We start from the raw sequence: 23760 nt of genomic DNA, 5'->3' as shown, positions 1-23760 counted from the left end.
AATAAGTTAATGAAGAATGGCTCTGTTTTGAAACTACTGGACCAAATTTAATTTCCAAATTGATTTAAAAGTATGCCAGATTCTGTTATCCTAGTTAGGCTAGCTTCTGAACATTCTTGTGTGATTATTTTATGAGATAGGAACTCAAAATAGTTAGAAGGACAAATTTTAATGCAGAGAAGAAGACAGGTCTCTTTCACAGCTGCCTCCAGGTCTTGTCTTTCACTTCTGGATGTCTTTTTGTACAGCACAGCAAGCACAGAGTGAGGAGGAGTCCTAGATGCAGGTAGATACTCACCCATGGGCTATTTTTGTGAAGTGGTCCTTTAGTTGCCATCCTTGCTGAAAGGTGATGGTTTCCACAGATCCTAACTCCAAACCTGGGGTCTCTGAACTCTTCACTCCACAGACACAACTGCTGCTTGCAAGGGGGCTGCAGGGTTGGACCATAGGATTTGATGAGAGCCTTAACAAACAGCCCTGAAAGAAAAGCAGCACCCAATCAATAATCTGGGGTGCGCAAACATTTGTCAAAGAGAATCCAAAATGATTTACATTTATTCCTCCACTTACTGCTGCTGACAGTTACGTCTGCATCCATCCATTTCCTTCAGTCTAAATGAGAACCATTAGCCATGAAAGACATTTACTTACATAAGAAGGAAACATCTATGGTTACTTAATTTAAGTTGACTTAAACTTAAGTTACTTAATTTAAGCTGAGTGTTACTTTAATGGCATTATTACTGTTACTATTATTACTACTATTATTATTATTATTTGTTTGTACTGAATCTAGGTTAACACTTTTCCTTTCTTGCTTTTCCATGATTTGAGTAGTTCTACCTCTCAGGCTGGTATGTACCTGGTGTTATTAAATAGTATGTCATATTTGCTTCCATTAAGCATGTGTGCGTGTGTGAATATCTTCATAAAACATACATAGAGCACTAACTAAGTGCTAAGACCTGTGGGACAGAAATCAAGACAACATCTGAGAAAGGAATTTTTTTTTTTTTTTTTTTTTTTTTTTTTTTTTTTTTTTTTTTTTTTTTTTTTTTGCCTACCGAGGCTGCTGTGGTTGCTATTTCAGCTGTTCATTAAAGTTATATTGCTTCCTTTATCTCTTGTGCTCATGGAATACAAGCACCTCCATAATGAGCTTAAATTACCACGAGCTAAGAATAGAAAACTCGATTTCAGTCCTTGGGAGGCTGAAGCTGTGGTGGTGCATGGGTAATCAAGCAATATTAGCTGTATAATGGTGCTAGGATCCCAGGGCAGAGCTGCTGGAATGTTTATGGCAGGGAAGCACAATAAATATCTATTTTCTGTGCTTTTTGTGTTACTTTCCCCCCTCCCTGCTCCCAGCTTCCTTATACATTTTGAAATAAACATTGTTGCTTTCTCTATATTAATATCCTATATGTGTGGTTGGCCAGCCATCTCTGTCTTTGGAGAGTAGAACCTCCTGTGTTCTCATTTTCTCATTTATACAGCTAAGCTATGGAAAAGTCCCAGTCACCTGAGTTATCAGCACCAGAAAAGCTCACCAGAAAATTGAGTGAAAATACCTGAACTTGGACTAAAGAGGAAAAATACCCTCTGTTTTTGAGTGTTTTAGGTGCTGTGTATTTCATTCCATTAAACAGCAGGTGGAAATAAGGCTCTTCCTCACACACCTGCTCATTGGCAAAGCTCGAGTGGGGGTTCCTTGAGCAGGGGGATCAAACTTCCTCTCTTGTTACTTCAAGTTTAACAGTCATTTTAATCCACTCCTGCTCCAAGGCAGAAGTGTCCCCTCGTTCACACAAAGCCCTGGAAGCTGCTGCTAAAAGTAGGCACAGGGAGTGGTGGTGGCCAACACCACCCCCCAAGTGTTAACAGGTTGCCACTGGCTTTGGGGCACTGTGATGATCACAGTGCAGACTGCAGCAGCTCAGGGCTCTGCCTGATGGACTCTGCTGAATTTAACTGGTGGCTCCAGAGGTGACATGCTCCCAGGCACCTTGCCCTGCTCCAAGAGCACCCACAGGCACAGGCTAAATCCACCAGAGAGCCACAAGACAGGATATTTATCAAGAGGTATGCTGAAAATCACCTGGATTGGGAAAAAACCCTCTTTATTGTGGCATTCTCAATGAGCCTTTGGATAGTTTTACTATTTGATTGTAATATTGGCTCTTTCCCAAATTTCCTCTCCCTGTCAATCTCTTCCTAATGATTAAAAAACTCAGTCATTGTAGCTTGTAAGGAGTTTTTTTAGCATATGAAACACCAAAAAACATCTGCTCCACCAAGACAATTCTTCACAATCTTATACATCCAGTTTGCTTTTTTATATATTTTTGGCTCGGAAATTCATTACTGATTGCATCCCCTATTCAGAAAATAATGCACTTTTTCACAAGATGTTATCCTCAGCTGGAAAATCTAAGTTGATGAGAAGAGGCATCTCAGAGTGCCCCACAAGACATTTGTGATAGAGCACATACCCAGCTTGGGCCTGTCCTGTCCTGGTTACTCAGATCATCATTTCCTCAAGAGGGAATAAACCTCTTGAAATCACCACAGGTGGAAAAAGGTAAACCTGTTTACCCTGTAGCTGCCACTTCTGCCACCTCCTTATGTAAAGCGCTTTTTTTCACAAGTTGTCCTGATAACACTGAGGAGGGAGGAGAGACTGAGGCTTTACCTAAGGGCAGTAAAGTTAGTGGACTTTGGCCTTTAATGAGCAGAAGGTGCAATTCAATTACAGCTCTTTGGGAGATATCATTAGCTTATGTCTCCAAGGGTCATTGGCAAAGATCATTAGCAGGAGGTCATTAGCAGGGTTAGTCGATATAAGGGGAGCCAGAGACACTTCTACCCTGTGGAAGTGTGAGAGCAGATGATGCTTTATCAGTGGTTAATTCCAGGGAGGCTGAGTCTCTGCCAGGGGCTGTCAGAGCCAAGTTGGGATGATCCAGGAGGGAGTCTAGGTATCTCTGATGATGAAAGACCTGGGTAAATGAAACAGGCCTCCTCGCACTTGACTCACAGAACTTCAGAATGTGATTATGTGACCACTTTGAGGATAGTAATGCCTCCATCACTCTGACCAGTGGATGGATGGGACCAACACCATACTGACTTGTACAAGAGGTGAGGATTTTTCTGGGAGGTAGTAACACTTCTTTCCTCTCCCGTGGTCCATAGCTGCTACCCCTGCTGTGGCCCCTTGCCTCAATGGCCTTCAAAGGATTCAGTGGCCCTGATCAGAGAGGGGATGATGCAGAAGATGCTGCTAAGGACAGCAGAGGTGATCCTCTGTGTTTTGGGGAGGGAGCTCATCAAGCTGACAGGACCCTTGCAGGGGCTCTGGAGTACAGGAAATGCTTTTAGGATGATCTGGATTATATCTCTATTGAAGAGCAAATGCTCCCTTGGGTTTGGGTCAGCACGGGTGGCTTCAATGTGGAATACACACCTGCTTTTCCTAATTAACCTCCATTTGTTAACGAACTACCAAATGGCCTGTGTATCTGTGTAGTCTCCTGGCAACCTTGGAGTCATTCACCTGATTTCTTTTGCTTTCACCTGGGACTGTCTGCTCTCAGCTCCCCGTGGGGCTTGAGAGTGTATGGAAGAGATGAGTCCTGTTCTTATCATGTCTCATGGTGCCCCACTCCTGTCCTCCTCTAAATCCTCAGCATTAAGTCACTGACAGCTTTCCTTAGGAAATCAGTAGCTTGTGTCCATGGCAATGATGATCAGTTTGGTCAGCTCTGAAAAGCATCTGTGTTCCAGACAGGCTGTTTTCCCATTGGAAGTTGCTAATTTGCTGAAGGTTAAATTTGTCTGTGGCCTCAGGATCTAAATTAAAAAAAAAAAAAAGAATACTGGAAGTGAGCATCTTGCAATAGACAAATATTTTGCTACAGAAATGCTCTTTTTTCTGTATTAAAATGGCTGTTTTCACTCAGGTATTTGATCCCTAATACAAGTGAATGGTGTAATAGAAAACTCTGCTGAACTGAAAAGGCCTATGTGCATGTGATGTCATTTACTTTTGAAACTTGACATTTATTCTGGTTCTCTTTGTTTTGGATTTTTCCTCTCACCTCGAAGCAGAAATACCAAATTCACATCCTCAAAATGAAAAACTTACTGTATCGTGGTCCTTTGTAGCAACTTGTAGAAGAATGTAAATGGTCAGTGGTGGTGTTAAACAATTCTGATGTCTTGTGCACCTGATGGTAAATGTTTGATAGATTTGCTTGTACTTAAGTACAGCTAAGATCCCTGTTAATACTTCTTGTGGAGATTTACATAAGTGCAGCAACAAGTCTGCACATTCAGTAATATAGCCTGAACTTTTTGAAGGAAGATTGGCAATTTTATAATTATCATGGCTCAATAAAGACGTAGGAATCACCCAGGGAATGTGGGGAAGATGGTGTAAATTAACATAGCTAAATAAATTCTAGTTACAAGTTATTAATCCATATACAGGTCTAGGATATTTTCACTTAGGCACAGGAATGATTCTGAGTATGTGGATTTTTTGCCTATATTTCAGAGAAAGAGGAATGATTTCTAGTGTGGTCCCCTTTCCCTGGCAAAAATAAGCGACTTTATTGAGTAAAATGCCAAAAAAATGATGAAATTCTGTCTATAAAATTTTCCTAAAGGGAAACTGAAATTGAAAGCAAATGTTCTTTTAGCATTTCTGTTCATTACTTGGAAACAAATAAATGGAGAGGGTATTTTTAACACTCTGTCTGAGTCAGTTTCTTTAACTCAGCTCCCCCAGAAGTGGTTATCAGTTATATTTGATTTTTTTTTTCCTTGTTACCTACAAAGGGTATTTGGATGAAATGCCCAAATTTTCAGTTCTTACAGGTAGATGAGATGAATAATTAATTACAATAGAGGTGAAATTGGTTGATCTCATACTGAATCTGCCAGTTGGTTTCTAAAGCAGAGTAAACCATATGTGAAATTTACTGAAGTCTCCAAGCCTCTGGGCCATTCATCATTTCCAACAATTCTCTTTATCCATGCTCCATTCAAAACCTTTAAAAACTCTAATTTAATTATGTGTATCTTCTACATGATGGCTGCTTAAAGCAAGGAAATTTAAATGGTTTCTTTATCCTTCAAAATTTTTTCCAATGCTAAACAAATAATCCTATGCATTTATATCATACAGCATTTGCTGGGTTTAGTTTCTTTCATTTAGAGATCTCCCTTCATAGGGGTGGAGAAAGAAATGAATGTCATAGACCTTTTCAAATTATTTCTAAATTAAGTACAGTAAATTCCTCTGTAATATGACTCATGAGACCTGAAGATCAAAGTCTTACAAGAGATTTATCAAAACCAAGTAATTTTTACATAGAGTATACGGTAACTTCAGGTAATGTTCTGTTGTTGCTCCACTCGTCACGTGGAAGCGATGAAGAGTGGTGGTGCTTCTTTATTTCCCGGATCCTTCACCGGGTTAAGAGGAAAAGATGGCATCAGGAATCAATTTGATCTTGTTTTGAAGTTTCCCTTAGACTTTCTTTCTCCTAAGAGACGCAGAGGGCCGGCTGTTCCCCTCCATGTGCTCCCATCCTGAGTAATGAAATCCAAGTCCTCTGCTGCATAAATCTGGGAAAGCTCAGTGAAGTGTGAATCTGATCGCTCTGATTAGTGCTGATTAGTTGCAAGCTGGAGTGTGAATAAGCAGCCTGACATGTACAGCATTTTGTTATATGTGACAGAAGAAATTGCATTTGCATGGTGAAGTATTTATGGTCATGTTTGTGACTTGCTTCATTCACATCTGGTCCAGGGTTGTCCTCTGGGAACAGCAGGAAAGAGAACAGGAGGGAAATGTGAAATGGTTCAGCAGAAACCAGAGAACAAAGACAAGATATTTCCTATCCCTGTAAATCCTAATTTGGATAAGTGAAAGTTTGTGGCAAATAAGGGTTACAAGACCATAATGGAAAAAGAAAAGAAAAGTTATATATATAATGCAAGTGACTTTATGTTTCAGTTTATGCTGTTCTGTGCCTCTTCTGCCATGAAGTCATCACTACAGTATTCAGGTTTTCAGGGTCTCAGGGAGATAAGTGGCTGGGAAGATGAAAGTTTTATTATTTTAATTTAATTTCTTTTTTTCTTTATTGTGTCTTGCTATTCTGATTCTTCTGCTGCTCCTCTTTCCCGTGAATACTGTTAGACTAAAGAAACTACTTAGGAAGAACTATACAAAAAATAAGTTGGATGGCAAGTTGCAGACGTAAAAATCTTTGTTGTTGTTGAAATAATGCCAAATTATGCTGGTACACTATTAATTTCACATAGAGAAATTTTCTGCTCAGGTCTATATTTTCAATCAATCCTATTTCTTTTTAAACCCACACAAAAATCTAATCTTCAACCAATTAAGAAAATAGTGTAAGAATCAACTGTGGCCAGATACAGACACACAGACTACCTGAAAGAGTGTGTCATTTATGTTTACTTAAATATAAATGCTATCTTGGTTTTAGCCTGCTTTTTTATTTGACTGTATCAGCTCTTCTGAAGACCAATTCTGGATATCTACAAATGGGCAGATGTTTGGAGGAGCAGATAGCTGGAGGACCTGTGGGGAGAGAAAGCAATGAGATGGATTTTCTTTCTTTTGAGTCTTTTGTGAGCCCAGGGGGTGCCAGGAGGGAGAGAGCTGGGGAGAAGGGGAGGTCTGCAGCAAGGAGTGCTCCAGGATCCTTCCCTCTGCTCTCCTGGAGCTCTGACTCCAAGGACTGGCAGGAGCTCAGGGCTGATTCTTTTTCTCTCCATGTCCCAGCCAAGCCATACTCTGCTCTTTAAAATCCAAATAATAACTTGCAGTCGGAGGTGCATTAATTTCTTCAGTTGTTTGTACTGAGTCATTCTCAAGCTGAAACTTGTGATTCAGACTGAGTCAAAAAACAGAAATATCTGTATTGAAAGGAGGAGATGAGGTTAAAGGAACAGAAAATTAGTTTCAGCATATGCATATATCAGTTTACAGTGTACGAGGTTTACTGATAGATTCAACTTGTTCTAGTTGTCGGGTTTTTTATTATTATTAATTTATTTTGTCAAAATGTAGGTTTGTTCCATATCCTGTTTTTATTCTAGACAACCCTCACATGCCTTGTCTCTCTTGTGATATGAAATTTCATATTTCATTGTCAAATTAAAGGCAGTGCTGAGATATCCTCACTGTGGGTGGAGTTCCCTGATGTGGATCAGTGAAGGAAACCCAGAGGTCACAGGAGCATTGTAGACTGTAGAAGGGGTCACTGTTGTTGGATCACTGTAATTTCCCACAAAAAGACAGAGCAGAACAAATGTGAGTGGGACCTGTGTCCTGCCCACTTGTGGGCATTGAGGGTGTGTGAGACCAGCAAGGCTGAGCTGTTTCCCACCTGGTGACTACCAAATGCTCCAGCTACTGGAGCAGGTGTCTTTAGATCTTGCTAAAAAATTTGGTTCTCCACAGAAAACATCTTAACTTTTCTTAGAGACAATAAGGACAGATGATGAGGAGGGCTGATGAGGCTCAGTTGTTGACCTTGTACCTTGGATTTTGTTAGACTTCAGCTAATTATGGCTTTTATTATCTGTTAGTCTTGTTTCATTTTAAGAGACAACCTAGTTCTATATCAGAGCTAAGAGCCATGTAAATTTTAAGTAGTTAATAGTCAACTCTAACTCGGATCAATATTACAGCTTTTATTTTTTGCTCTACAGGAGGACAGCAAACAAAGCATAAAGCAAGTTTTTATATAAAAGACCTCCATTTTCTGTTCTGAATGGCTGTAACCTAAATGATGGTCATGAAAAATAAGGGGTAAAGGGTGAGATGTAAGAGTGAAAAATAATAACAAAATCAAATAAACTCCAAAGGCTTCCTTGTATTCATCAATTCAGTGTTTGGGACTGCCAGGTGTGGATGAATCATATAGCTTCAGAAATGTTCTGATATCTAGGAAATCATCCTTTCCTATCCAAGTCCAATTTGATCAAGACTTGAGACTACGACAGGGGTCTTCTGTTTGTAACACTTATATCTCAAATGATTGAGATAAAGTGAATATTTAGTTCAAAAGATATTTATATCCTCATTCCCACTACAAAATAATTGGTAGCCAATTGGTTCAGGTAAGACCTCACTGTGCCTGCTTATCCTACCAGATAAGTCTTCAGAGATTCTGGTTGGCTTTGGGAAACCTCTTTACTTCAGCAAAATGGACATCTGAGTTTCCAGCACTCTGTTCTTTCCATCTTTGTCTGCACAGACTGCAGATGTATAACTCAAAAAATGCTGGAAAATATTTCCTTGGGGGATTCATTTCAGATCCAGCATTAACGATGAACTTCTGAGAGCTCCTTCCTTGAAAGTTACCTTTAGCTATTCATTGTAGGCACCACCATTAGAGATTATTTATAATATTCATTTCATTCCTCTTTCTTATACTGATATCTTAACCTTGCAAAATCCAGCTCCTGGATCACATGATGTCAGCTATCAGATTACACAACCCATTAAACAATGTCTTATCTTTCAGTGCCTATTTCCATTGTTCTTAGTACACGTCTTAATTCACACGTGCCGTATTCCTTATGCGCCTGGAAACATTTCCATTAGTTAGTCAGCTGAAACATGCTTGATTCTCTCCATTTTCTGACAATGAGGTCAATATGTGTTTCTTTCCTGGTGCAAATTGTCTGGTCTTCAGAAAAGCAGTAAAGACTTTTGCTGATTTTAAAGAAAAATAAAAAAAGTCCATGATTCTCTAGTTTTTGCTGCACAAAATGCTTCTCGTTTTCAGGTTTCTCCTGTCTCACAGCACAAGCAAATCTGTCTCTTATCTTTTATATGTAAGACATGGATACTGTCCCCTGCCAGTGTGAGATGGATGAGATTCTTTAAATTGCTTTTTCAAATAGTTTTGCTTTGCTGTTTGAATAGCTTCTAAATGAGGGCTAACACCCTTCCTTAGGGCTTAGGGTGCTTAGGCTATTTCTGCTCTTTTTCCAGCATAAAATATTTTGTGTGAAAGGCTGACACAAAATGCCTTTAAATCATACTCTAGTCTCAAAACTTATTTGTTAATTTATTTAATATGGGCAATTCATTTTTTTCCTCTCTGATAGACCTGGTTGAAAAAATCCCCCCAAACTACTATTGCTTCAATAATCTTTACTCTCTTTTCAAATCCTAATGGAAGTATAAACAGTGAAATGTTTAAATAGTAGAAAGCAAGTACTATTTTTGAAATTATATTTTTGCATCTAAAATGGAAATGGTATCTGGAATTGTGTTTCCAGAGGAGATACTTCTGTGTGGATCTGTCAGCTTGGAACTGGGGGCTCAGTGCAACCTCAAGCACCCCAGGAAACAAGAGTACACTGGTGAGCTCTTGCTACAGCCCTGGCTCTCATCCCTGAGGTAGCTCAATGGATATCCAGCAGGATTTACCACAGACCTGGCTGCAATGCCCTATTAGTGTCTATGTCTGACTGTCAGCTTTGAAAGAATGTCTGAAATCCCATCCATACAGAAGAAAAAAAAAAAAAAAAAAAAAAAAAGTAGTGTGGTTCTCCTCTAAAATATTTTTTTAAATCTGAAAATGTAATTGAATCAGTATGCTCATCATTTCAAACTTGTTCTGTAACTGTTTTTTCAACCTGTTTTAATAACTATTAAAAATATAAACCATGGTGTAGTCAAAAAGAAAAACAGCAAATTATTGAACAAACTATTCATTGTAACATTAAAATGCAGGACACTCAGGTGAAGCCAATGTATAACTGAATAATTAAGTTAAGAAAAATCAATAATAAAAACACAAAGTGCCTACACAAAAACCATACTAATGGCTAGGCCACTCCAGAGAGACATTTTCTGGGAAAAGCACTTGGCTTTATCATAGTTCCAGCACATATGAAACTGTCCACTAAGGCGGAATTACTTTGTTGGATCTTTGAAAAATAGTGCCTTAAAAATCTGTGTGGGTTCATTTTAAAAAGTTATTGAAATCCTGACAGCCTTTGAAGTAATGGAAGACAGCAGAACTCCCGCATGCAACCTGCACACCAAAGAGAAAAATAATTAAACTGAGCAATCTGTGCTACCACAGATGCCAAACTGAGCAACCAGTTACAACCTGAATGCAGTTTTGGGTTAAGCAGCACTAACACATCATGACTTGTGGGGTTTTTTTGATCTGAAATCTTCCAGGTACTCCCCAGGTTTTCTCTGTGGGAGCTTCTGATTCAGCTTGTGGGGCACTGGCCCATTGAGGGGGCCTGATCAGCATTTGGCTCCAGCAGCACTAGGAGAGGATGGGAAAGCAGAGAATACATTAAAAGAGGTGAGAATAGGAAGTTACACAGCCCTGGAAGAGAGGAGAGATTGTCTAAAGATAATAAGTATGCTTCTGTTCAGTAATGCATTTCTTGAGCGAGGACTCTCTCTGGAAATCACTTGCCTCAGCAAAAGATGAGCCTAAAACTTGTCTTCTTTGCCTGATACAGAAAGTGAAATATAGATTAGGGTTCTGAACCCACTTTTGTGCATTGAGACTGTATCCAGGGCTGTCAAACACATGCAACAGTTGACCTTTCTTGTGCTTTTATGAAGATTGTTGCTGGTGGACTACTGCCACAAGAAAATAGAGAAGTGGGTTGTAAAAGAGCTTGCTTAGACTTGACAAGTTTGCTGAGCGTTTCTTCCCCCAAATTAGAATGAAAAAGTCGAAGGTAGACTTGAGCTTTCTCAGCTGACATATCCTTGGCTTCAGAGTTGAAAGTGTTTCAACATCTCCATGAATTTCAGCAGATATTTGGGTTCACTTTTAATGTGCTTGATGTCAGCACAGTGTAGCTGAAAGCCAAAACTCCCTGCCAAGAAAGAAATGTGTCCAATATCAATCATCATGTACTTAGCAGCCTGAGTCCTGTCTGGACCAATGACTTTACTAACTTTATTCCCATATCTGGGTTACTTCTTTTTGATCCCATAAATAGGATGATTGCAAGACATAGCCTAAAATATCTAAAGTGATCAAAAATAGAACTACATGGAAACTACCCTTTTAGTTGGGTGTATTTTTCCTTGACTTTACAAGAACGTGCATATTTCTTCATAGCAAAATTCCAACCTGGAACAAATTATGAAGGGACAACTCTCAATGGGCATAAATCAGCCTAGCAATGTCAATTTACAGGGATTTTGAACTCTTGGGTTTTGGAATTTTTTTTTTTTTTGTTCCACCTGAAAATTTACCACTTCCATGTCAAAATATCCTCCTTTCTAAGAACAGTTTTCATACATGCTGTGATCAAGAGGTTGGGGGTTTTTTTCCCCTCTCCTTTCATTGTTACCACAAAAAAGCTGATCTTGTGAATAGGTTTATGCAGCTCTAATGAAGAATGACCTGATCTCTGCAAGGATACACGTGAGGCTTTGTTGTTCCATAGTTTCCACCAAGCATGACATGTCTGGAATGCTTTATGATGACTGCATCATCAAAGTACTAGGGGGTAAAATTTGCAGAAGTCTCTGAGCCTGCGTATTGACTTGCTTTACCATTTTATTGGGTTAGTCATCATTATAAATCAAATTCTAACTCTCATGGTTTGATGATGTTGTTAAATTACCTCGGTGCCACCTCTGAGCACTGCCAGTGCTTCATGCCTTGGGTGCTTTGTAAAAAAAAGTGAGGGGTATGTTTTACTTCTGAGGTGAGCTTGGCCCTGGAACAAGACAAGGATTTCCTGAGGTTTTGCAGCTGTATCTTGTGATTCAGGCTGTGCTTGCAGAGTGACTCCATGCTAACACTGTGCCTCTCCTTCCTTGTCTCTGCAGGCAGTGGCATCCCATCTAGGGAAGAAGGAACAGAGCTTCTCTGCCAGTGACTGGCACAAAACTGCCAGGCTACCTTTGCAAAAAATAACAGTTTTCCTCTGAGTATTGTAAATGGAAACCTCCTCTAATTTAAGGGAGGTGGAAATGCTGCAAAGGTTCCAGTATTGGTGATAAACTATTAGACACAGCCAGAGCTGCTCGTTCACGTGTCACAAAGTCTGTGTTGCCTAAAGGAAAGTCTCCTTCAGTTTAAATTATAGATAAGCCATACTTTTTAGAGCAGATACTTCTGGATTCTTTGCATCATAGGTGCATTACAGCACAGGAACAGTGCCTTTTTTTAGAATATATGTATTTTTATAAGCACAATATTCTCAACAATGCATGTATTCTTGCATATATTTCTGCTGTTTATCCATCTGTAAGTTTGTCTGTCCAGAGAAGAATATTCACCAGCATTCATCAAGTCTTTTAACATGAATCAGATGTGAGGAGATAAATGAACTACCTCTTCATAATGAATATTTCATAACTCATAATTTGGCACTGAACTTAGTCCTTTGCCATAACACTGTGTTTGATACAACGAAAGGTGCTGACCAGGACACTTGGCTAAAGCTCAGAGCAAACCTGCCCGTGACAAACCAACCTCAGAGAATGTCCCCATTAAGACATTTCCATGGCTAATGAAGGTTGCAACATAACTGTTAGAAGCAAGGCAACATCCTCCCTACCCCCAAGTGAGGGGTGTCAGACAGGGAAGGACCTGCTGGCAGTGCCATAGCATCTGAGACCTGGCTGCAGGGAAACAGGGCAAAATCTGTGCTCTTGGAGGTCAGTTTGGACAAAGGGAAGGTTATACTGGAGGTGTCCAATATTCTCATTAAACCAGAAGCAGCCATTCAAGTTTTTTATCTCAAAGACTTCTTCTGCAGGTGATGCCAAGACTTGCTGCAGATGCAGACTTCAGAAATAGGGAAATTTTTTTTTTTTTTTTTCATTCAAGCAGACTTCATCTTTTATGGTGTCTGTGGAAAAAGAAGAAAAGACCATGATTACTGCTAATGAATTTTTGAATTAAAATTTCCAGTACTTGTTACTGTTCTCATAAATTGTACCTGTAAGAAACATTGCTTGGAGCCAAATTGTTTCAAAATTTCTAATTCACTCTTTTTATTAGGAGAAGCCTAGACTTTTGGTCAGGCCCCACATCAGGATGACTCAGTGTAGCTCTATTCAAGCTGAAGGCACTCTATGAATTCATACATGCAAAGAAACCAGCTTGCAGTTTAGCAGCCATGGAAAAACTTTTTTGGCTCTTTTAGAGAGGTTGCTTCCTCCTCCCTCCATCAGAGACAGTGTGTTAGTACGTGTGGGAAAGAGAGGAAAATACAGAAGTTTCTATTGACAGGAATAGCGCTTCTTCTATTTTTAGACCTCCAAAGATGCGTGTTTTGTGAACAGAGATTTTTGTTAGGTGTAATTAAATTAATTTGCAAGGAAGTTACTAATTTCATTGAAAGCTAGAGATCCTCCCAAAGCGTGATTCATCATAACTCCACCTCAGCCCTGGCCCGCAGGGATAACTAACTCCTTTGGTGAGAAGATAATTTTATTTTAATTCTCATGCAGTCATTGGACAACTTGAAGACAAATGCCAGCTATCAATCTTTATGAGTGAATTATTGTTCTCACTATTAGGGTGTGGTGGAGTAAAGGATGTCATACTTTAGTACCTATAAAGCATTTTTGGGTATAATTTTGTGTGTAAACCATAATAAACATAAAAATCATACTCTATGACTTACATGAGAAATACATTAAGACAATCAAAATTAGAGACTTTGAATAGCAAGGCACATTTTTTTGTTGTTTGATAAAGGACATAAAGATTTATTTTTTCCAGCATTTCTATTCAAATTAATGACAGGGTGGGTTTTTCCTCTAACTATTTTCCTGCATTAGCAAATTATTATTTTTTATCCTTCCACTCCTATTTGACTGGAAGCAATTATGAAAAAAATATCAGTTTTCATTATTTGCATCTAACATTATATCAGTGATACCTGAGCTTCAGAGACACTGGCAGATTCAAGAGGAGTGTTGGCTGCAGCAGAAATGAAGGAACAGGCTGAGGAGCCCTTCAGACAAACCACATACTGCACTGCAATGCCCTCCCTTTGCTGTCAGCAGACTTGGTGGATTTTGCTAGCCTATAAAATGTACTAGACACTCCTAATAATGATAATTACAGTCCTGAGCTTGCCAGTGATTTACCTGGGCAAACATGTACACCCATATGGAGCTCCATAAATTTTAATAGGGCTCCATGTGGTTTTGGAGGTAGAAGTGGGGGATTGGCATGGATGACTGTTGGGTGACCCTCAGTCTGACTGGAATTTGGGATCTTGAAAATGTACCACTGGGTGCAGTAGGTGCATGTCTGCATCTGTGGTTCCAGGCTTTGAACAGTGTCATTACATTTGGGAAAAGTACATGGGGATAAATTAATTCTGTTGTAATACTGTGGTTTTGTTTCTCACTTTGCATCTTCAAAAACACAGGAGGAGAGGCAGCACATTTTTCTTGGTTAGTTTTTACAGATAACCCAGATGCTGGTCATTTGTATTTGGCTTCCAATTATTTTTAATTTTGTTTGGGTTTCTTTGAAGTGTGACAAGAGCATCTTTTCTGGGGACTGCATTTAAGTCTTTTAACAATTTATTTGGTATGAGAAATATATTCTCATCCCTTCAATTCTTGATTCCCTAAATTAGCTCTTGCTTGTGTAAATGGTAGTGTAGAACTCAGACAATATATTGATATAAGGATTTTTAAAGTGAATAACTATTTACTCTAATTTTTCTTAGATATTTGATGTCTTTCAGGATCCCGAAGTTCTACTGATTTTGTTTCTCAACTGTTGGTTTTGTACAGTGACAGTTATGGATTTCTATGCAAAAATGTCTTTGGGTGTGATCTTGGGAATTTTCTCCATTAGAAGTAAATTAAAACAGCATATTGGTTTCTTAATTCATGTTGTTCATTAACTTATAAAACACATTGGTGACCTATTGTTTGAATTGCATAAACAGTGCAACAAATCATATAAAAATAATGGAATCATTTCCCAGTATATGCTTTGGTTGTGTTCTGAACCATTACTTATGAACGACAACTTATTTATTAGTAGAAAATCATATAAAATTATTTTTATTGCAAACTTAAGCTTATTTTCTTCTGAAACATATAAACCATGAACAATAGTAAGCCTGAAATGACGCTGAAATTCACTTTGTTATTAAGCATATCTGGAAGTCTGATGTTTGGGAACATGATGTTGTCTCCTTTGCTATATTACACTACCAACAAATGCCATTATGTTCTTGGTTTAGCATTAGGGTAAGTTAAAGAAAAACAAGGAAGACACAGACAAAGCCAAGTTCTTTTAATGAATGTTTCTAAAGTTTTTTCTCACAATTTGTTTTTTGAATATTTATAAACATAATACAAGTAATATTTTACATCTCTGGTTCTAGTATGGAGGTAATGCTGGGAATTTCTTGATTCTCAGCTAGTTAAAGCACAGAGACTCTGCAGAATTACTTGCTTCCTTGTCTGCTGGGCTCTGCTGTAATTCCTTGTGTAGCTTGAACTTATTTTTTATTTCATTTAACAAAGATGAATCAACTCAAAAGGATTCAAACTTTTTGCCTCAAAACTTACTGACTGCAAACTAAATATTTCTGAAAATATGCTTCATTTCCCATTCTTATTGTAAATGTGCTGAAGTAGGGAGGATCTGACAAGAGGCTCGTTTTGTGATTTAAACTCTGTGCTGGAGAGGCGTTATTGCCCTGTGATCTGTGCAAGATTTCAGGCTGTGGAAATTGGGGGTTTAAGCCCTTTTTGTTAGTTTGCTCCTCCTTTTCTAAGCCTTACAATAGCAGTGGCTTGGAGACTTCGGCCCTCAGAAGTGCTAGAATTTATTATAAGCATTTGCAAAGTGTTTTCAGGATGTCAGGTAGTGTGTCCATGCTAAATGTTGCTAATTTTTGGAAAAAAGAAAAAGCAAACCACAACGACCTGCCCTAATTTTTTTTTTATTCTCTTCACAATCTGTTTTATTCAGAAAAAATAATAGTATTCCTTCTGTTTTCCAAAATTGCCATTATTATTATTATTATTATTATTATTATTATTATTATTATTATTAAATACTTCACAGTTTATAAACAGTTTCCTTTTAATACCAATTTGAAACAGAATCTTTGAAGCCATCAGTTGTCCCTCACCTACAAAACTAACATTCACCCAGAAAGAACTTACATTTCTTACTGTCTGTGGCCAAGGTGTTTCAGCTGGGTTTGCAGCTCTGTGCTGTGCACAGCTGCTGCTGGATGTGTTTGTGTGTTGATGGGCTGGGAAGTTGTGGCATCTCAGTAAACAAAACAAACAGTTTTATGAGATCCAGAACCAATGAACCCGGCTTTGCTATGAATTCATGGCTGCCACCTCTGTTTTGAATTTTTCCTCACAACTCAGGCATTTCAGAGGTTTCTCCTCTCCATGAACTCTCAAAAGCACTTAATTCAGTTTTTCCATTAGTTGAGTAACTTAAGTATCTTTGCCCTCTATGAAATAATGCCCTCTAACAAAATTCTAGGAACTGGGTTAGGAAGTTTGGGATTTGTGAATTTGTCAAATACATTTAGAAGTGGTCATTGGGTTGAAAACTACAAGAAGCAGTAAAGACAGGTAGGAGACTCAATCACATAAACATCACTTCTTTAGGAAATCAAACTAAAAATGTCCAGGGAGATAGAAGAAATTATATATGAGCTTTTCAACACTTTCATTTGCATTGAAGAATTTTTTTTCTACATTTGATCCCTCTGATTTACCAAAAGGCTATTTCAGCTCTGTGCTACTGCTCTGAGCATGCATATCTGTTGGAAAGTAGCCCCAAAGAGCCCAAACATTAATTTTCATTTACAAAATATGATTTTTAAATTTTTTTTTTCTTAATTACAGAAATGTTTTGATAAAATGGAACTGCAAAGGTAGGGATGGATACTGTGAAAAATTTGAGGCAGGTCTCAAATATGTGCAACTAAGCGCTTTTCGTAATTCATATGAAAAGCTCTGCAATTTTTTAAAAAAAGAAAAGTAATATTTCAGGAGTACTAAGCATTATGCTTAAACCACAGATTCTGTAAAAAATGAACTACATAAGCTATTAGCAGCTGTATGCGTCATAAACACCTTAGGCAAGAAAATGAGATCCTAATGCCAAATGCAGCTCAGTTCCATCAGTCTACATGGAGCTACACTTCTGCAATTTTATAAGATAAATGTCTGTGCTGTTTTATATGATGAAACTACAGCTTGGGTGAATCCTCTTATTTTTCACCAGTGATTTAATAAAGGCAAGCTCAATATAAATATTGAAAGGCTGCTAGTATTGAAAATACTCTTTCCCTAGTAGCTGAAATATGTGAGAGCTTTGTCTTTTCATATTGATTGTTCAAAAAGAAAAAAAAAAAGTTAAGACTTGTCTATACAAGAAGTGGGTATATTTACTAACTAGTGGGCTCTAAACAGTTTCTCTAACATACTATATTTTATATTGCATTTGTAGAGAAAAGCTTTGAGTTATGTTTCATTCCAGCTACTGGGAACTTCAAACCCCATTTTAATCTCAGCAGAAATAACTAGTGAACACTTGCCTCCTACCTCTTAGTAGAGATTAAAGAGGAGAAATGTTACAAACTGTATTTCTCTGCACCTATTTTTTTGACACACATCACTGTGGTAGCACAATAGAAGAGCTGCATTTAATTATTTTTTCAGAGCTCACAAGTTTAGAAGAGATAGGGTATTTATGAGCCCCATTTGTGCTGTCTAATCCGTAAGATAGCAAAATATACAGAACATAAACTGCTGGCCATTGGAAGTGACCCATTATGCCTCTGAAAATGTTTGTCTTGCTCTGCTTCTCTCTCCACATAAAATACTGAGCATTAATTTAATCATTAAAGGAATAATGAAAATAAGGAGCGATGAAAATGTAATCAGGGCAGACAATTAATAGTCACAGAAGTGTAATTTTTAAAGCAGTTTAAAATATCTCCTGCGCTGCTCTACTGTATTCATGAAATAAACCTACTTTAATTATTTCCTGTTCAGGCTTTCCTCTGTTTCCTTGGTTTTAGGAGGAGTTTACCTAGCAAAAAACCAATGCTGCTCATTTCCTCAGTGGATTAACTGGGCAATGATGAAACAGAAGCTTCTGTCTGCTTCATTCTTTACACAACCTGGTGTTAAAGAGTGACCTTTCACCCTCAGAGATCTTAAGGATTAAGGATGCTTTTAAGTCTCGGTCTGGTTACTAATCCACCACTTTCACTTGATGTTAAATAAGCACTTCCTGATTTACCCTTTAAATCCTGTAAACATAATAAAACAGAGTTTAACCTTTACCTTAGGATTTTACCACTATCTTATGCTCTGTCAAATAAACCTTTATAAGAAGCAGCAAAGAGAAAACTAATAAGCCGTACCCTGATTTTTTTTTAAATTTTTTTTTTTTTTTTTTTTTTTTTTTTTTACCTTGGGATATGTAGCAAAACATTACAATATTTTAAATATATTCAGGTCAAACAGTTGTTAGGGCGCATTGGGGTGCTTACACTGTGCAAATAATGGAATTTTTAAAAAGCATTTTTAAACTATTTGAGATAATGAAATAGATGTTTCTTCTGCATTCAGACTGCTGTGAGCAAACTATACTGGAAGGAGTTGCAATGGAAATATATTGAGGGAGATTTCATAATCCAAGGCTTTGCAACTTTCAAGAATATCATTTAGCCTCCAGCCACTGCTTTGTAAAGTCAGGCTCCCATCTGGTGTAAATTGTGTGTAAACTCCATTTGCAGTCCAGGGAATATCTTGACTTACACCAGCCATGGATTTGACCCCACAGAATTGGTTTTTTCAGTGTTTTTCTCTTTAGAAAAATGCATCTAGGCTGATGAAATATTCATTCATGGCTGTATTTAATGGTACAAAGTTTTCACAACTCTCTGCCACAATACTTCTGTCCGTGTCACAGCTGCAAGGGGTGTTTCCTTATCATTTATTTATATAAATAACTTCTTACCTATATAAAAAACTTCAATGCAATGCTCCCAGCCTGGGATGTGGTGGGACCAGCTGGGAGCCTGTCTGCATGACAGCTCCAAGGGCTGATACCTGGGGATAATGGTATCCAGAAAAAGTGTTGGAAAAGCCTCCTTTCAGTCATTACAACCACTGTCCATCAAGTATTTTAAACAAGGTTTGTTTTCAGCAAACATAAAAAATACCTCATTTCAAAATTCTGAGTTCTGTCACCTTAGAGAGTTTCTGGGATTAGGTCTCATAGTTGATAGCAGTAAGTAAAGAAAAATTACCTTATGATAAGAAGTTAATTCCCTCTTCCCTGAGCTCCTAAGTCAAAGGGCCTTAGTAACAAAGGAATACAGTTATCTGTCTATATGGGGACCTTGCTTGGCTTTTGATATATTTTGGGGAATATTTATTTTAATTAAATTGAATATCTGCCTTGTATCTTGCAAACATCTGATTATTTCTGCATCAGCTATTGCCTGAGAGGAAATATAGACAAAGTAATAATTTATACATGCATGATTTTCTTGCTATGATCAACAATCCCTTTGTCTTCTGCCTTAATAATGCAAAATATCCAGTTTCCTCAATTTTGTTAATATTCCTGACAGTGTTGCAAAGGATTCAAGTGCAACTGCTCCTTGACAATTTTGAGGGACCTGTTACCTAAACTGGAGAGGAGCTTTTGTCAAAACCAATTCTGACGTTTTAAAGCCTCTGAATAGTGTCAAGATGTAATTCCAACTAAATGCCAATTTTTCTGGTGTCTGCTGGGTATAAGCGGATGGTAGCTGGAGTTCAAAAACTGTCTGAATTGATGGGGCAAAAATTATTTGTGACCTCCTTTAAAAATTAGTGAGTTTACTGGGCAGGGTTGCTCTTGGGAGTTTAAGGTTCCCAGAATGGTCTACTGTCTTAAGAGACTTAATGCTGGACCTTTTCCTTCAGTTTGGAGATAAAATTCCTGTTAAAGGCAATAGGAGCTGTGTCACTGTAAGTAAACAAGAAACAGGACAAAGGAGAAAATTATAAACAAGGGAAATTTGATTTCTGCTTTTCGTCGAAATTTGAGAAAGAAGGTGGGGAGGAGAAAATGCTTTTGTTTTCCAGGTTTTCCGTCCACCACAGACACTAGCAATGTTTTGTTACAGCTGAACATCTTGAAAAGGGAACAACCCTACCCTTTGAAATAATCTCCCACAGATGCTGAAGACCCAAGTAGTTCACAGCATCGTGGACAACATTCCTCCCCACAAAGCAAAATTTGATGAAATTGAGCAAGAGCAAACCAGCCCTTGGCTCTCATCTCCATGAGATCCATAAGGTGCTGAACCAGCAAAGTATCTGCTGTGTCTGGTAAAAGCAGGAGGTTGTTTTTCCACATGACAGAGGCATTTGTTCTGTAAGAGCTCATCCACCAGCCTTTAGTGAGGGATCCTGCATGCAGAGATCAGATGGGACTGAGCAAGCGGGGCTGAAATTGTCCCTCTCTTGGAGCCAGTGACAATAAGCTCAGCTACTGGGAGCTGGCAAACCTTGTTTACAGAAGAGAAGAGTGGCATTGCATTTCACTCTGCACGTGGCTAGGCTGAACTGACTCTGCAGCACTGGCAGGGTGCTATTGGGACCTTTCTTCTACACATAAAGGCAATTTTGCCAGACCCTGCTTGTCTGAGTTATGGTGGTGGTCACTGTCTGTAGGCATCTTGGTGCAAATAGGGTACTTTGCTCTTTGATGTTTGACTGGTTCTTCTAGACAAGCAATGTGGGTATCTTTCATCTTGTTTTTAAATCAAAATTCCCTCCCAGTAGAAGAGCCTTGGAAATCCTGACAAGATCCACCTAACCAGAAGGGAAGCCACTGCAGCTTTGTCTGAACTCTTCCTTCCTCCCCTAAAATCACCTAATGCCTTTTCTTAAAATTGTCTGACAGCACGTAATTTAGCTGTGGTCTGCATTCTACCAGGAAAAGAGCAACTTCACATCACTCTGTAATTATTGATGATATGTTTTGGCACGAATGCTAATTTGGGCTTCTGGTCCTATGTGGAAAAAAAATTGAATTTTCTCTACTCTTCTAGAGAGAGCTGAGACTTCCTTTCCGAGTCCTTCATGTGATTTCAAAAAGTCTTCATTTAGGATATCCACAAGCTTTCTGTGACTTGGGCTACTGCAATATATTCTGGAGTGTCTTCAAGTGAAGGAAATACATAACAAAAAAGGGGAATGTATTTAGAGTGTTGAACTGGTGAGGTATTTAGTGTTTTTTTCTTTTTTGTGCTGTCTTTCTTTTCTTATGCTATTTCTTTTGTACTTCTTAATGTCTTGAAAACAACTTATATAAGACTCGCAGAGTAATTTATGACTTTGGTATGTTTCATTATTATCTCTGCTTGCTCACCTGTCCTGAATGAAAATTATTTAAAAATAAGGTTTTTTCTGGATTCTGGAATAATATAGGTGAGCTCACAGCTGTATCTGTAATGAATTGTTTGCTAAAGCTTTTTATGAAAGTAAAAGTTCCCTACGTCTTGGGTTCCTGCTATAATTAATAATATCTAGAGCTTTTCATCATAATTTTTAGTAAATTATACAAGGAGCTGATGCAGTTCCTGCTTTAATGGGAGGAAACTGGAGCACTGGAGGATGAGGTGATTTGCCTGAAGTTGGCCAGTGAGAGCAGTGGTGGATAGGGGTGGAACACTGACCCCTTAGTGCAGTTCTCTGTCCATGAAGACACATTGCTTCAATTCACCCATGGTAATTAAACCTAGTTCCTCTGTTCAGCTACTGAACTGCTGCTGAAGCATCTACAATTCCGGGGGGTTTGCTGGGGTTGCCTACAGGAGAAGACTACCAAGAAAGGGTCTGGGGAACAAGATGTGAAGGATTCTCCAAAGGGGACACTGAAAGTAAGACTAAAGGAACCAGAAGAGAACAGGGAAGAATCCCAGGGGTTGATTCAGCCAGCTGGCTGTGGCCACCTCCTGAACTTGATCTGGGCTGCTGATGGAGAAGGGACTGAGGATGGAGGGATAGAGCCTTTCTCCTGGGCTTGGGGGGATAGCACAAAGTTACCTGAGGCCAGGTAGGCTGAGTTCATCTGGGACAGAGCTGCTTCTATAGAAGTCAGAGTGCCCAAGCTGTGATCTACTCTGTGCCACCAACATCAACCATTTGTAAATGAAAGGAGGATGAAGCAATGGCTGAAGACATAAGGGGTTTGCATTTCTCTGCAACTCTGCAGTAGAATAATGTGGAGCTAAACATATTTCCAGTGTGTGTATGCAACGTGACTGTGCTAGATATATGCCAGGAAAGATCTTAATCAAAGGAGCCACACAGATGTAGCTATTATTCTTTTTGTATTCCAACAGGTCACTGTATTGTCATTAAAATCAACAGTGAGCCCAATGGTCTCCTCACACCACAATTTCCACAGTTACGCTCAATTTACATGCAAATAAACAATAGAGAAAGCTCAGAGTTTGGAGAAAATCAAGAAATGGTTTACTCTCAAATGGAATTGATCTCAGCCAAGAATAACAGAAAGAAAGAAGTGTGTATATATATATATATGAAATATGTGTATATATATATATAAAACATTAAATTTTATAATGTATTGGCCTGACACATGTAGTATTATGCTGCATTACTTATCATCTCTTAAACAAAACAAAACCTTTTACTGAGCAGTTACACTTCAGACAGGTTATGGCATTTGTAGAGTAATTAGCAACTGTAAAATATGACTAACCAAATCATTACTTTTAACTAAAAAAAAATAGGCGCCTACATTCTTGTGTATAAAACATTCTTTATAAGCTGTGCATGACCAGGGAATATTTTATAACAGCACTTAAGACAGAGAAAATACTAATCAGGATTTTAAATGTCTGTAGTTACAGTCCTGTAAATGTTCTTGAGAATGAAATTAATAGCTTCCAGAGAGGTGTATAGCCAGAGAGGTGGTGCAATGGTGCCAGTGGGAAGGAATGGGCTGATGGGAGAGCTACTAGGAGGCCTCAGGTGCTGTGCAAGTCATCCCACATCCAGGAGAGAGACTGGCCCATTACTGATGTCCTCATTGATGTGACATTGCTTTGGGTCAAGGACAACAGCTCCAAGTGCTGCAAAGGAAGGGGAAGTGACATTCAACTCTGCATTGAGGTAAATAAGTACCAGTTAAATGAGACCAAGCTTTTTAAACAGAATTAAAGGTTTCTTCTCCATTCCCCATGGGAGATCACTACTGATTTTGCTAGCACCTTCCCAGCTTCCAGACTGCAGCAGTTTCAGTATCTAGGAGGAGGCTTTTCCCAAGGATCACTCACTTCTTAACGAAATGCCCTGGATTGCTCACCTGGCTTCCCTTTAAATTTACACATCTGAAAAATGACTTCAGTGCCAACCCACTGGAGTTGATCTAGGTTCCCTCAAGTCTCATGGAACTTAACTCATGTTCATCAAGAGCTTCTCTGAGTTGCAAGTCAGTGAGGTGTGAAATGCTTGTGGTTTGATGATTCACAGAACTCTCACCGTGAGCCTTAATTAATCAATCTTTGCAAGGAATTTGAAATCCTTAGATGAAAGGCTCTGTAGCTGCAAAATGCTCTTATTACAGTGGCCACCACTTGTCTTCATGGGGACCTCATGTTACCACTGTGTTTTGTGCCATCGCAATAGCTTTTATGTTGAAAGGGGAA

This window comes from Zosterops lateralis (genome assembly GCF_965231275.1).
Source record: "Zosterops lateralis genome assembly, chromosome: 7".
Taxonomy (NCBI): domain Eukaryota; kingdom Metazoa; phylum Chordata; class Aves; order Passeriformes; family Zosteropidae; genus Zosterops; species Zosterops lateralis.
Note: the sequence above shows the minus strand (reverse complement) of the source record.